Source organism: Lycium barbarum, chromosome 3 (genome assembly GCF_019175385.1).
Source record: "Lycium barbarum isolate Lr01 chromosome 3, ASM1917538v2, whole genome shotgun sequence".
Classification (NCBI taxonomy): Eukaryota; Viridiplantae; Streptophyta; class Magnoliopsida; order Solanales; family Solanaceae; genus Lycium; species Lycium barbarum.
Window position 1 is genome coordinate 62,394,337 of NC_083339.1, and position 14,078 is coordinate 62,408,414.

Sequence of the window (14,078 nt, forward strand, 5' to 3'; positions counted from 1 at the left end):
ACACACATCATTTCCATTCTTACTTAGCAAATTTCCAGTTTTAACTTGCAATAACACAACACTTTTAATGACTTTACTTTCATGAATCTTGGAACTGTTTTAGCATCATTTTCACTCTTACAACAGCCCACAATGATTTCAGTTTTAACTTGAATCATGACATTTTACAATCACTAAACGTTTGCAACAAGAATCAACATTCAACACACACAAATTCACTTCTAACCTTAAAACTGTCCACGGTTTTGGACTGCCTCTACACCTCAACATAATTCGTTTCTTGAACACCTTAATTTACATATTCAACATGCATACAATACACCACAATGTCCATAACATCAACAATCAAAATGTGCCCCAAAACAGTCCCTAATGCTCCCTAAAACAGTCCTTACTACACGGCTACAACACCCTTCCACCATTTCATGATTTTCATCCGTTTATCCAACTACAATGCATTCAATCCATTTCCAATACAAGTTCAACAAGATTAAGCATGACTTCATTAGAATCTTGAACACATGATTCATTTAAAATTCGAGCAAAAACAGTCCAATATCCAACATGCAACATCCCAACCAAACTCCTACAATCTTTGTTCATTTACATATGTTGATACATATTCAATTCACCAACAATACATGCACAATGAAATCAGTCATGAACTCACCTCACACACGGCTCACTCCCTACTTCAACTACAACCATAATCCAACAACAACATGCATGAACTATACATTCAAATCATCATGCAACACAAGAACAACAAACATTCTTACCTCTCAATCTTGACACTTCAATCGGCTAGCCTTCACTTTCAATACTTGAATTTTAACACTTGTTCTTGCTATATCAATGGATGCTACATGTTAACACACTTTCCATGGAGTTGGATTGCCTAGGAAAAACTGAATTCTTTTGGAGAAGTTGGCACCTTCACTCTCGGCTAGCTCTAGCCGAGAGACTCTCTCTCTCTATCACTATATTTCTTGACTTGTTGATGTTGGAATAAGTTTGTTAGTGCTATGGAATCAGATTTTTGTTTTGTCTATGTTCCCTCCATGACTTGGCCATGTGCCTTACATTATTTTGGGTCAATAACCATTGACTATTCCACTCAAGCTACACGGCTAGCTTTGTCCATTTAATGGACTGATTTTTGGTCTTTCTAATCCCACTTATTAATCCAATTATGGTTAGTTTAATACCAATTTTCCATTACTAGTTTAATGCCACACGAGAATTGTGAATAAATTGTGACTCGACGCGAAACCGGAAGTTAAAATCTCTACTTCATATCTTAAGATAGTATTGCCTTTAACTCGTCGCGCTTATTTTAAAACGTCCCGACGTATGAAAATACGGGACATAACATCCTCCCCCCCTTTAGAACTTTCGTCCTCGAATGTCGCTTTTATCCCGTTAGGTTCTATAAGGGTTTTGGGAAGGGTTTTCCTTATTGCTAACATATAAATTGAGCAGATAATTTAACACAATCAAGTGAAGGAGTTTAATTTACCTGTAGATGTGGAAAACAAGTGAGGATATTTCTTTTTCATCTCCTCTTCAGCCTCCCAAGTCATCTCCTCCCTATTATTGTTCTGCCACAACACTTTAACCGACGCCACATCTTTTGTTCGTAACCTCCTGATTTGTCGATCAAGTATGGCAATAGGTTGCTCTTCATATGATAGCTCCTCTGTTACCTGAATATCACCTGTAGGGAACACCCTGGTAGGATCGCCTATGTACTTCCGAAGCATTGACACATGGAAGACCAGATGTACTGCTGCTAAGTCCGCTGGCAGGTCTAACTCGTAAGCAACTTGGCCTACCTTACGAATGACCTGATAAGGTCCAATGTACCTTGGGCTCAACTTCCCTTTCTTGCCGAACCTCATAACACCCTTCATGGGTGACACTTTCAAGAACACCCAATCGCCAACCTGAAATTCCAAGTGTCGACGTCGATTATCCGCATACGCCTTCTGTCGACTCTGAGCTGCCAGTAATCTTTCCTGAATAAGTTTCACCTTATCGACAGCCTGCTGAACCATATCTGGGCCTATCAGCTTAGCCTCGCCAACATCAAACCAGCCTAGAGGGGATCTGCATTTCCTGCCATACAGGGCTTCGTACGGCGCCATCTGAATGCTAGAGTGGTAACTGTTATTGTAAGCAAACTCGATAAGCGGCAAGTGATCCTCCCAGCTGCCTTTGAAATCAATAACACAAGCTCTCAACATATCTTGTAGCGTCTGGATGGTACGCTCAGCCTGCCCGTCAGTCTGAGGATGAAATGCGGTGCTGAGACTCACCTGTGTCCCCAATCCCTCCTAGAAGGATCTCCAAAAGTTAGCTGTAAACTGGGCCCCTCTATCTGAGATAATAGCTATGGGAACTCCATGAAGTCTCACTATCTCCTTAAGATACAATCGGGCATAATCCTCAGCTGAGTACGTAGTCCTGACTGGAAGGAAGTGGGCTGATTTTGTCAGTCTATCAACAATAACCCAGACAGAGTCATTCTTCCGTGGAGTGCGAGGGAAACCTGTGACGAAGTCCATATTAATTACTTCCCATTTCCAGGTTGGAATTTCCATCTCCTGCAATAGCCCTCCGGGCTTCTGGTGCTCTATCTTGACCTGCTGACAATTTGGACACTGGGCCACAAATTCTGCTATGTCCTTTTTCATGCCGTTCCACCAGTACAAACACCTAAGATCATGATACATTTTTGTCGATCCCGGGTGAATAGAATAACGAGCATAGTGTGCTTCCCCCATTACCTGCTGCCGCAACCCTGCAACCTCAGGTACACATAATCTGTCTCTGTATCGTAATACTCCATCGGCTGACATCTTAAATGGGGTCTCATCCTTCTGAAGTGCTGTATCTCTATAATGTACCAGAACAGGATCCTCATATTGCCGTCTCTTTACCTCTTCTACAATAGAGGACTCAGCAACACCTCGTACAATAATGCTACCATTATCAGCATCAGCCAAACGAACTCCAAGACTAGCTAGCTGATGGATCTCACGAACTATCTCCTTCTTTTCTGGTTGTACGCCGGCCAAACAAGCCATAGATTTACGGCTGAGTGCATCTGCTACCACATTAGCCTTTCCTGGGTGATATAGAATATCAACATCATAATCCTTCAGCAACTCTAACCATCTCCTCTGTCGCAAATTCAGTTCCTTCTGCTTAAAAATATACTGGAGACTCTTATGATCTGTATAAATATCAACATGCACGCCATACAGATAATGTCTCCATATCTTCAAAGCATGTATCACTGCTGCCAACTCCAGGTCATGTGTAGGATAATTTCTCTCATGTTTCCTGAGTTGTCGGGAGGCATAGGCTATAACTCTGCCGTGCTGCATCAACACGCAACCCAACCCAACACCGGAAGCATCACAATGAACAACATAGCCATCTGGCCCCTCAGGAAGAGTTAGAACAGGAGCTGTAGTCAACTTATCTTTCAATAATTGAAAACTCCGTTCACAAGCATCGGTCCACTGGAATTTGGCTGCCTTCTGTGTTAGCCTTGTTAAAGGCGCTGAAATAGAGGCAAACTTTTCTACAAATCTCCTGTAATACCCTGCCAGCCCCAGAAAACTACATACCTCAATAGGCGTCGTAGGTCTAGGCCAAGTTTTGACGGCCTCAATTTTCTGCGAATCTACCCGAATACCATCTGCTCCAACAATATGCCCCAGAAATGCTACAGAAGTCAACCAGAATTCACATTTAGAGAACTTAGCATATAACTTCTGGAGCTGGAGTACCCTGAGTACTGTCCTCAAATGCTCTGCATGCTCTTCTTCCGATCGTGAATAGATCAGAATATCATCAATGAATACAATCACGAACAAGTCAAGGAATGGCTTAAACACCCTGTTCATCAAGTCCATGAACACTGCTGGAGCATTGGCCAGCCCAAAAGACATCACTCTAAACTCGTAATGTCCATATCGAGTCCTGAATGCAGTCTTCGGAATATCTGTCTCCCTTACCCAGACTTGGTGATAACCTGACCGCAAGTCTATCTTTGAGAAGCATTTAGCACCCTGCAACTGATCAAATAAATCATCAATCCTGGGGAGGGGATATCTGTTCTTTATCGTGATTTTGTTCAGCTGCCTATAATCAATGCACATTCGCAGCGACCCATCTTTCTTCCGTACAAATAATACTAGTGCTCCCCAAGGTGATGTACTGGGCCTGATGAAACCCTTTTCCAGCAAATCTCTCAGTTGCTCCTTCAATTCTTTCAACTCTGCAGGTGTCATTCTGTAAGGAGGAATAGATATAGGTTGAGTGTCTGGCAATACATCTATAGTGAACTCTATCTCACGTTCAGGAGGAAGGCCTGGAAGTTCATCTGGAAATACACCTGGAAATTCATTAACCACCGGGACAGATTGTAGAGTCGGTGATTCTGCTTTCAAGTCATGCACACGAACCAGGTGATAAATATAGCCTTTTCTAACCATCTTCCTTGCCTTGAGGTATGAAATAAACTTACCCCTCGGCGATGCTGTGTTCCCCCTCCACTCTATAATTGGTTCCCCTGGAAACTGAAACCGAACTAATTTGCCTCGGCAATCAACGTTAGCATAGCAGGAAGCTAACCAATCCATCCCCATAATAACATCGAACTCAGTCATAGCTAACTCTATCAAATCTGCCCTGGTACAGCGATTACATATGACTACCAAACAATCTTTATATACTAGCTCTGCCAAGACAAAATCCCCTACTGGTGTAGCTACCTCAAATGGTTCTATAGGTTCAGATTTTATCCCAATTTTACTAGCAACAAAAGGGGAAATATATGATAATGTGGAACCGGGGTCTATCAATGCGTATACATCTCGGGAGAAAATCGATAATGTACCTGTGACCACATTTGGCGACGCTTCCTGATCCTGTCTGCTGGCTAAATCATATAAGCGGTTGGAAGGACCGCCAGAACTAGAAGCCCCTCCACGCCCTCTGCCACGGCCTGCTGGTGTCGGAATACCTTGCCCCATAAGGCGCATAGCAACTGAAGAAGAAGAAGAACCCGCAACTGATCCCGTAGGCTGAGCTGGCCCACCTGCCCCACCCCCAAATCGACATTCCCTCATAGTATGGCCCTGACGGCCGCAAGAAAAGCAAGCACCAGTAATAAGACGGCATTCCCCTGGATGGCGTCTGCCACATCGAGGACATGGGGGTACAGGTGGTCTCATCTGGCCCGAATTCCTGTGCGTCTGGAACCCTGAAGTCATGGAGCTTTGACCAGCTCCCGAATACCCCGTGCTATCAAACCTTCTACCAGTAAATCGTGAAGGTGCACTCCGTGCCGGCTGGGAAGGATATCGACTATACTGCTGTTGGGGCTGCCCGCCCCGAAAGTCACCAGAATGATACCCAGCTGATCTAGCTCTCTTATGTTGACCCCTGTCCTGCTCCCTATCAAATCGACGCCCTCTCTGTCGACCCTCAACTCCCTGGGCATATGCCTGCACTCGAGCGATATTTATACCGGGCTGAGATGCCATTGCCATGCAGCTATCAATCAAATAATTATCCAAGCCCATTACATAACGATGCACCCTATCTGCCATGTCAGCTACCATAGCGGGCGCGTACCTAGCCAGCGAATCAAACTCGATGCTATAGTCCCGAACACTTCTACCATTCTGCCTCAGGTGTATAAATCTGTCAACTCTGGCTCGCCTCATCTCTGGAGGCAGAAAATGACCCAGAAAAGCCTCTACGAACTCGTCCCATACTGCTGGTGGAGCATCCTCACCCCTGGACAACTCCCAGGACTCATACCAAATAACTGCCACATCCCGCAACTGATAGGAAGCCAATTCGACGGACTCAGTCTCGGAAGATTTAGTCACCCGCAACGTACGCAGCATCTGTCGAATAAACTCCTGTGGATCCTCTGCGGGCTTTGACCCATAGAACTCTGGGGGTTTACAAGTCAGAAAATCGCGAACCCTCAAACTGTCGCGTCTATCCGCATCATCACCTCCTAACCCACGTCTGCGAGCCTGTCCCGATACCAACCTAGTCAATAACTGTACTGCTTCACGCATAGCCCTATCCTCTGCCCCTGGCTGGGGAGCTGGAGGCTCGGTTGCTGGAGCCGCAGGAGCTGGTGGTAAGTCTGTCTCCTGACCTGCAGCTGCTGCTGCCCTAGGCTCCTCTGATAGTGATGGTGTAGCGGAGCTCGCTGACTGAATTCTAATCCCAGGCACATATTGGGAATAAGCTCTAGTGACTCTCCGGGTCCCACTGGTCTCCCCAACTATCGCTTTGCCCTTCTGGGCGGCAGTCGCCTTTTTTGGAGGCATCGCTGAAAACATAGCAATCTGTTAGGGAAAGATTTATCCTGATAATACAGCTCTATCGCACGATCTAGAATGAGAAGAAAAGATGACATCCTAAATGTCCTGTAGCTTCCTGTTTATAAACGTGGTGCACAACACATCGATAAACAAGACTCTACTAGACACAGTCTGTGGACACTCCGAGGATTTAACCGCTCTGATACCACTTTTGTCACGACCCAACCCCGTAGGCCGTGACTTGTGCCCGAATTGGACACTCATATTTATCTGTTAACTCTAATAATTTATAATTAGCATGTCATGATCTCATTTGTATGTAAGAAGATAGTGAGTTATTTAGATTTGTCAAGTTCTGTATGCCTTAGTCATCCATCTCCCAAGGAGTTGCACTTATCAAACAACAACATTTATATATATTCCTAAGCAAGCCGACAAGGCTGCCACGATATACAAAATACCAAACATACACACATATGCAAGCCGACAAGGCTGCCATTACGACTGGGTACGCCCCAAACTTAAGTCAAAACATAAAACGCATCAACAACTGTAAACAGACCCACACCGATGTCCACAGACCTCTAAGAGTAATGACCATATTATGTGACAGGACAGGGCCCCGCCGTACCCAAACAAACACATACGGACACAACATAAGGAGGTTATACCACAAGCTAGCTCCGGAACAAAGGAGCAGTCAAAAATAGCTGAAGGATGATCTAAGCTGGCGGATCTCCAAAGCGAGCGTCTGTACCTGCGGGCATGAACGCAGCCCCCCGAAGGAAGGGGGTCAGTACGGAATATGTACTGAATATGTAAAGCTTGAAACATAGTATAGACTTATATTGAGACACGGTACCTAGGATGCATTGCAACAACAGAATTTCATAAAACTTGCCTTTGAACATATTTCATTTGTATCATTCTCGTATCATTGCTATTATAGAGTTTTGTAGTCAAAGCTGCATAATCATTCTGTATAAAACATACATGACGTGTCCCGGCCCTTTTTATGAGGGACTCGGTAATTTAAAATCATAGCATCATAACATAAACATAGACGTGTCCCGGCCCTTTCCTGAGGGACTCGGTAATAAGGAATATGCCCTCCTGGCCACCATCATCTCCATATCATCATATCATCATATCATCACATCATCACATCATCACATCATCATATCATCATCATATATATATATATACATAACGTGTCCCGGCCCTCTAGTGAGGGGCTCGGTGAATAATATAATAAATGTGCGCACGAAAACGTACCCTGGCCCGGGACTCAGTGAAGGATATAGCGGTAAGCACGAGCAGAATAATAAGCAACCACATATATGCAAATCATCTTTTTAGACTCAAGGGATAAGCAACTAACCCGCTCTAAGTGTCAAAATAATGTTCACCTTCAGTTCATTTCAAGTCTCATAACAAACTATTACAAGAAACGTTTTAGACTTCATGTACATATGTCACTTTAATATGGTATAGCTTTTGGAAGTCAAGTATGTCTTTAGTTGTGCAATTCTTTAAGCATAGGAACTTTCATGCATCGTTCATTAGTCACTCATACTGTAGGTACATGACAATAACATTAGTGAAATATAGATTCATAAGCCATACATGAAACTAGAGAATAGAATTTACCCCAAAATTCATATCGTTTCATTCTTACGTCTAGGACATGCCAAAAGAAAGAAGGAATAGGCTTTACATACATTTTGCGTTTAGTTGTATTCTAACTTGTACTTGCTGCCCAACAATACTTATCCTATATCAAGATGTGAAGAACTACAATTAGTCTACAGGGGCATTCAATACGTATTGTGACATTCACAACTCCTTTCTAACAATTAAACGACGTTTCGTTCGCATTCAAAACCAACTAGCGTTACAAGCTAACATTGCTAATCGTTCTTTCATATATTGATCAAAACTTGTTTAAGCATGACTTAGGGAACTTGGGCAGTCCATACACCATCAAAAATAGTCTCATACACACGGCAAACCAACACACACATCATTTCCATTCTTACTTAGAAAATTTCCAGTTTTAACTTGCAATAACACAACACTTTTAATGACTTTACTTTCATGAATCTTGGAACTGTTTTAGCATCATTTTCACTCTTAAAACAGCCCACAATGATTTCAGTTTTAACTTGAATCATGACATTTTACATTCACTAAACGTTTGCAACAAGAATCAACATTCAACACACACAAATTCACTTCTAACCTTAAAACTGTCCACGGTTTTGGACTGCCTCTACACCTCAACATAATTCGTTTCTTGAACACATTAATTTACATATTCAACATGCATACAATACACCACAATGTCCATAACATCAACAATCAAAATGTGCCCCAAAACAGTCCCTAATTCTCCCTAAAACAGTCCCTACTACACGGCTACAACACCCTTCCACCATTTCATGATTTTCATCCGTTTATCCAACTACAATGCATTCAATCCATTTCCAATACAAGTTCAACAAGATTAAGCATGAATTCATTAGAATCTTCAACACATGATTCATTTAAAATTCGAGCAAAAACAGTCCAATATCCAACATGCAACATCCCAACCAAACTCCTACAATCTTTGTTCATTTACATATGTTGATACATATTCAATTCACCAACAATACATGCACAATGAAATCAGTCATGAACTCACCTCACACACGGCTCACTCCCTACTTCAACTACAACCATAATACAACAACAACATGCATGAACTATACATTCAAATCATCATGCAACACAAGAACAACAAACATTCTTACCTCTCAATCTTGACACTTCAATCGGCTAGCCTTCACTTTCACTACTTGAATTTTAACACTTGTTATTGCTATATCAATGGATGCTACATGTTAACACACCTTCCATGGAGTTGGATTGCTTAGGAAAAACTGAATTGTTTTGGAGAAGTTGGCACCTTCACTCTCGGCTAGCTCTAGCCGAGAGACTCTCTCTCTCTATCACTATATTTCTTGACTTGTTGATGTTGGAATGAGTTTGTTAGTGCTATGGAATCAGATTTTTGTTTTGTCTATGTTCCCTCCATGACTTGGCCATGTGCCTTACAGTATTTTGGGTCAATAACCATTGACTGTTCCACTCAAGCTACACGGCTAGCTTTGTCCATTTAATGAACTCATTTTTGGTCTTTCCAATCCCACTTATTAATCCAATTATGGTTAGTTTAATACCAATTTTCCATTACTAGTTTAATGCTGTTAGGCCCCGTGTGTTCGTACAATTGGAAATCGAGAAATAACTATGACTCGGGTGTTAGAAGGACATAAATTAATTTTTGAGAATATGACTATGTTGGATATGGAATTATTAATGTCAAGACCTCGGGGAAGGCCGAGGGTAAATTTGGAATTTCGGAAATTAGTTTCGGGAATTACAAAACGGGACTTTCCTCGGATTGGGCCAAGAAAAATGCAATGCAAAACTAAGGCCCAAGATCAAATGGGGGCCGGCCATGGTGAGGCCCAAATCCATTTTTAAAAGGGGCATGTGCTAAGCACATGACCCCTAAGTGGATATATATGAGGAATACTTGTATTATTCAAGGAAAAGATCATAAAATCAAGAACACCAAGAGAGAGAGGGTTCGGCCGAACCATAGAGGAAAAGAAAAGAAAAATTTTCCTAGCTTGTGTTGTGGCTTAAAAATCTTGTTCTTCACATACTTGTGAAGTACTCAAGGCCCTCTTCAGCGGGGTATAATTAGTTTGGCACGAGGACGACGTTTTCGACAAGTCGGGGTTTCAAGAAAGGTATGAATTCTTACCCTCTAATGTTATAGAATTGCTATGAATGGGTTAAGGATTGGAAGTAGACGAGAATCCCGTAATTTGGACATAAATGGAAACGTGTGGGTGTGTGTTTGTAGTAGGTTTGGCCGTGAGCCATAAATGGGAAAATTGGTGTGAATTGATCTTGTTTAAGTTGGTAGAATGTGTTGTTGTGGCCCTTATATCGTAAATGATTAATTGGTGAATGAAATTGGCTTTTAAAAAAAATGATTTTGAACATTATCGGAAAGCGTATACCTTCGGTATCTTTATGTATATCAATGTATATCTTGGGTGTTATGGACTTTAAATGTGAATCTATATCGATGTTGATGAATTCGGAATGAAACTACGTGAGTTAGAATGTTCGTAAGTGCATTTTAGATGTTTTGAAGAATTTGGGAAATAATGGATTTTTATGCAATTTCGTGTATGGCATGGTTTGTAATTAGAATGTGATTGTATAAGTTTGAATGTGGGAATACATACAATTATGTAGGTATAGAATTGGAGTTGTGAAAGTTTGAATGAAAAGTTGCCAACTTAAGAAGTCATGAAAAACTTTGAAACTAGAATGGTGTTATTGTTGTTTGTTTTGGTTGTTGATGTGTGGGCTGTTGTAGTTGGTTAATTTGAGCCGAGCTATGCCTCGGGGATGTTAGATTTATAGGGGAAGTGCTGCCGAAATTTCGGTAGGCAATTGTGAAGTTAAAGGCATTTCTAAGCCTAAGGATCTCATTTGGTAACTTTGACCATTTGCAGATTTTTGACGAAACGGGACGAGACATTTGGAAGAGCTTACGACGTCTGTGAGGTATGTAAAGCCTCCCACTCTTTCATTTGGCATATCTTAGTGTGTCAGTCGAATAGGAGACCTTTCGGAGCATTTCTGCTCCTCGAAACCCGATCCACAGAAAAGTTACTATTCATTCAATTCTATTGAAGCCTAAAGGCTCCAATTTGGCTAGAATGCCACTATTCGTCCGAAACCTATCGAAATGTGGTCGGGTAACCTAGGAATGATAATGTATGACCTTTGGCATATAAATGCTCGTAGAAACACGTTCGCCACCTCACTTCGACTCGAGGTGGGCCCGCTACCCCAAAATGCCCGATTTGCCCTTCGGGCCACCTTTGATAATAAATTTGTACATACTACTTCGGATCTTTGGAACATCCTCCTACGGGGTAGGTTTGGGCAATTCGATACGCTAACCTATGTTTTGAATTATATGGACCATTTTGGAAACGTTTTGCGAAATGAAACTTTATGTCGACTAAGTATTCGACTATTTTGTAATATGATATGATTTATGAATTTACTTTGTTTTGAAACACTATTTTGAAAGACGATTTGCATTTGTTTGCTCACGACTCCGTTCGTGCCCTATTATGACTTCGTTCGCCGGTTCCCGGGCCGGTTTTGATTCGTGCGCCTAATGACAAATTCGGCCGTATGCTGTGTTACGGTTCCCAAGGCTTCGCCATAGGGCCGGGTTCCGTTTGGAGTTATGCTGTGATATGGCTCGGGATGCGATACGCTCACCGATGATTATGATTATGTTCAGGGATGTATGGAGATTTGAAACCTTCTGGTGTTATGCTGTGTGTGGCGCCAGCGTCGGAGTGGCGACCACGTTCTTAAGCGTTTGCATGATTTTACTTGCATAATATATATGTATATGATTTCGATACAGACTTTGACATCTGATTTGCTTTCGATTTTGATTCATATTTCTGTACTCCGTGCTTTACATACTCAGTACATATTCCGTACTGACCCCCTCTCTCCGGGGGCTGCGTTTTATGCCCGCAGGTGCAGATCTTGGTGATCCTCCGCAGTAGGCTCCACTTTTTGCTTTCTCGGAGTACTCTTATTCGATTCGGAGTCCACTCTTGGTACAGTCTCCTCTACTCCGTATATATTTTGGATATTTGACAGTTTGGGTACGGCGGGGCCCTGTCTCGCCATATGTTATGTTTTGAATTCGTAAAGGCCTGTAGTCATCTTTGTGGGGCGAGGGTCCTATGTGTATATTGTATGATTTTGCTTTCGGGTCTTAAAGCGGTCTGTTTGATCTGATGGCCCCAAATGGCCCTTATGTATATATTTGTATTTTGACCGGCGATGCCTATTCCGCCGCTTTGTGTGAATTTGATTTGATATGACCGCTTAAGACATATTTTCGATATAAATTATGTTTGATATAATTTTTGTAAAATTCTGAAATAAATTTGAGTTCGGAAATGAATATGCGATTTGGTCTGGGTACCCAGGTAGGGTGCCAGTCGCGGCCCACGGGGCTGGGTCGTGACAAAAGTGGTATCAGAGCGGTTTGTCCTTGGAATGTCTACAGGCCGTGTCTCGTAGAGTCTTGTTTATCGATGTGTTGTGCACCACATCTATAAACGGGAAGCGACAGGGCATTTAGGACGTTACTCTCTTTGTAATCTTAGATCGTGCGATAGAGCTGTGCTATTAGGATGATGTTGATCTGACTCGCCTTCGTGTTTGCAGTGATGCCTCCGAAGAAGGCAACGGCGGCCCAGAAGGGCAAGGCGAGGATTGGAGAGGCTAGCCAGGCACAGCGAGCTACCCGGGCTCGTGTTTATGATTTGCCTGAGGATGTGCCACAGTCTGAGGGGTCTGCTACACCCCCACCAGTACAGCCTGGAGTAGGACCTTCAGCAGCTCCAGAGGTTCGTGTACCCGCACCTGAGGCTCCAGCTCCTCAGCCAGGGGCGGAGGATCGGACCCTGAGGGAGGCTGTGCAGTTACTGACTACGCTGGTGGCAGGACAGGCTCGCAGGCGCGGGCGTAGGGATGATGATGATGATGACAGGCGGGACAGCCTGCGAGTTCGGGAGTTTCTGCTATGTGGCCCTCCAGAGTTCTTCGGGTCTAAGCCCGACGAGGACCCCCATGACTTTATTCGGGGGATGCGACGCTCACTGGACCTAGTCAGGGCTTCTGAGACCGAGTCGGTTGAGCTGGCGTCGCACAGGCTTCGAGATGTGGCTACCCACTGGTATGAGACTTGGGAGCTGTCTAGGGGAGAGGGTGCCCCTCCAGCCACTTGGGATCAGTTTGTGACAGCATTCACCCGCCACTTTTTGCCACCAGAGTTGCGGCGGGCACGGGCTGATCGATTTTTACGTCTGCAGCAGAGGGGTCGGAGTGTTCGCGAGTATAGCCTTGAGTTTGATTCTCTGGCCCGATATGCACCGGCCGTGGTAGCAGATATGTCCGATCGGATGCACCGCTATGTTATGGGATTGGACCGGTATTTGGTAGACAGTTGTATGGCCGTGTCACTGCAGACAGACATGGATATTTCTCGGCTTCAGGCCTATGTGATGGGTATGGAGGACCGTCGCAGATCTGATCCTGCTGGCAGAGATAGAGACAGGAGGCCGCCCAAGAGGGCTAGATCCGCGGGTTATTCAGCAGATTCTCGAGGCGGACAGCCTCAGCAGCAGCAGCAGTCTGATAGATATTTCCCTCCTTCCGGCCGGGGTACTCAGTCAGGTAGCCGGAGATTCGACAGTATGGGATCGTCTGGGGCCGGTCAGGGCTCCAGAGTGGCAGGATCGCAGGTATCCAGGGGTCCCAGTCAGGCCAGACCACCTAGACCCCGTTGTCCACATTGCGGGAAGTCTCATCCCGGGGAGTGTTACCGAGCGACGGGAGCTTGTTTTACTTGTGGCGGTCAGGGCCACTTTATGAGAGACTGCCCATTGGCCAGTGGTTCGGGTAATGCGGCTCAGCAGACAGGGTCAGCCGCCGGTTCTTCTTCCGTTCCATCTGTTGCACGCCTTGGAGGGCGGGGTATTCCAGCACCGGCAGGACGCGGTCGAGGCCGCGGAGGCGCTTCAGGATCTAGCGGTCCCTCGA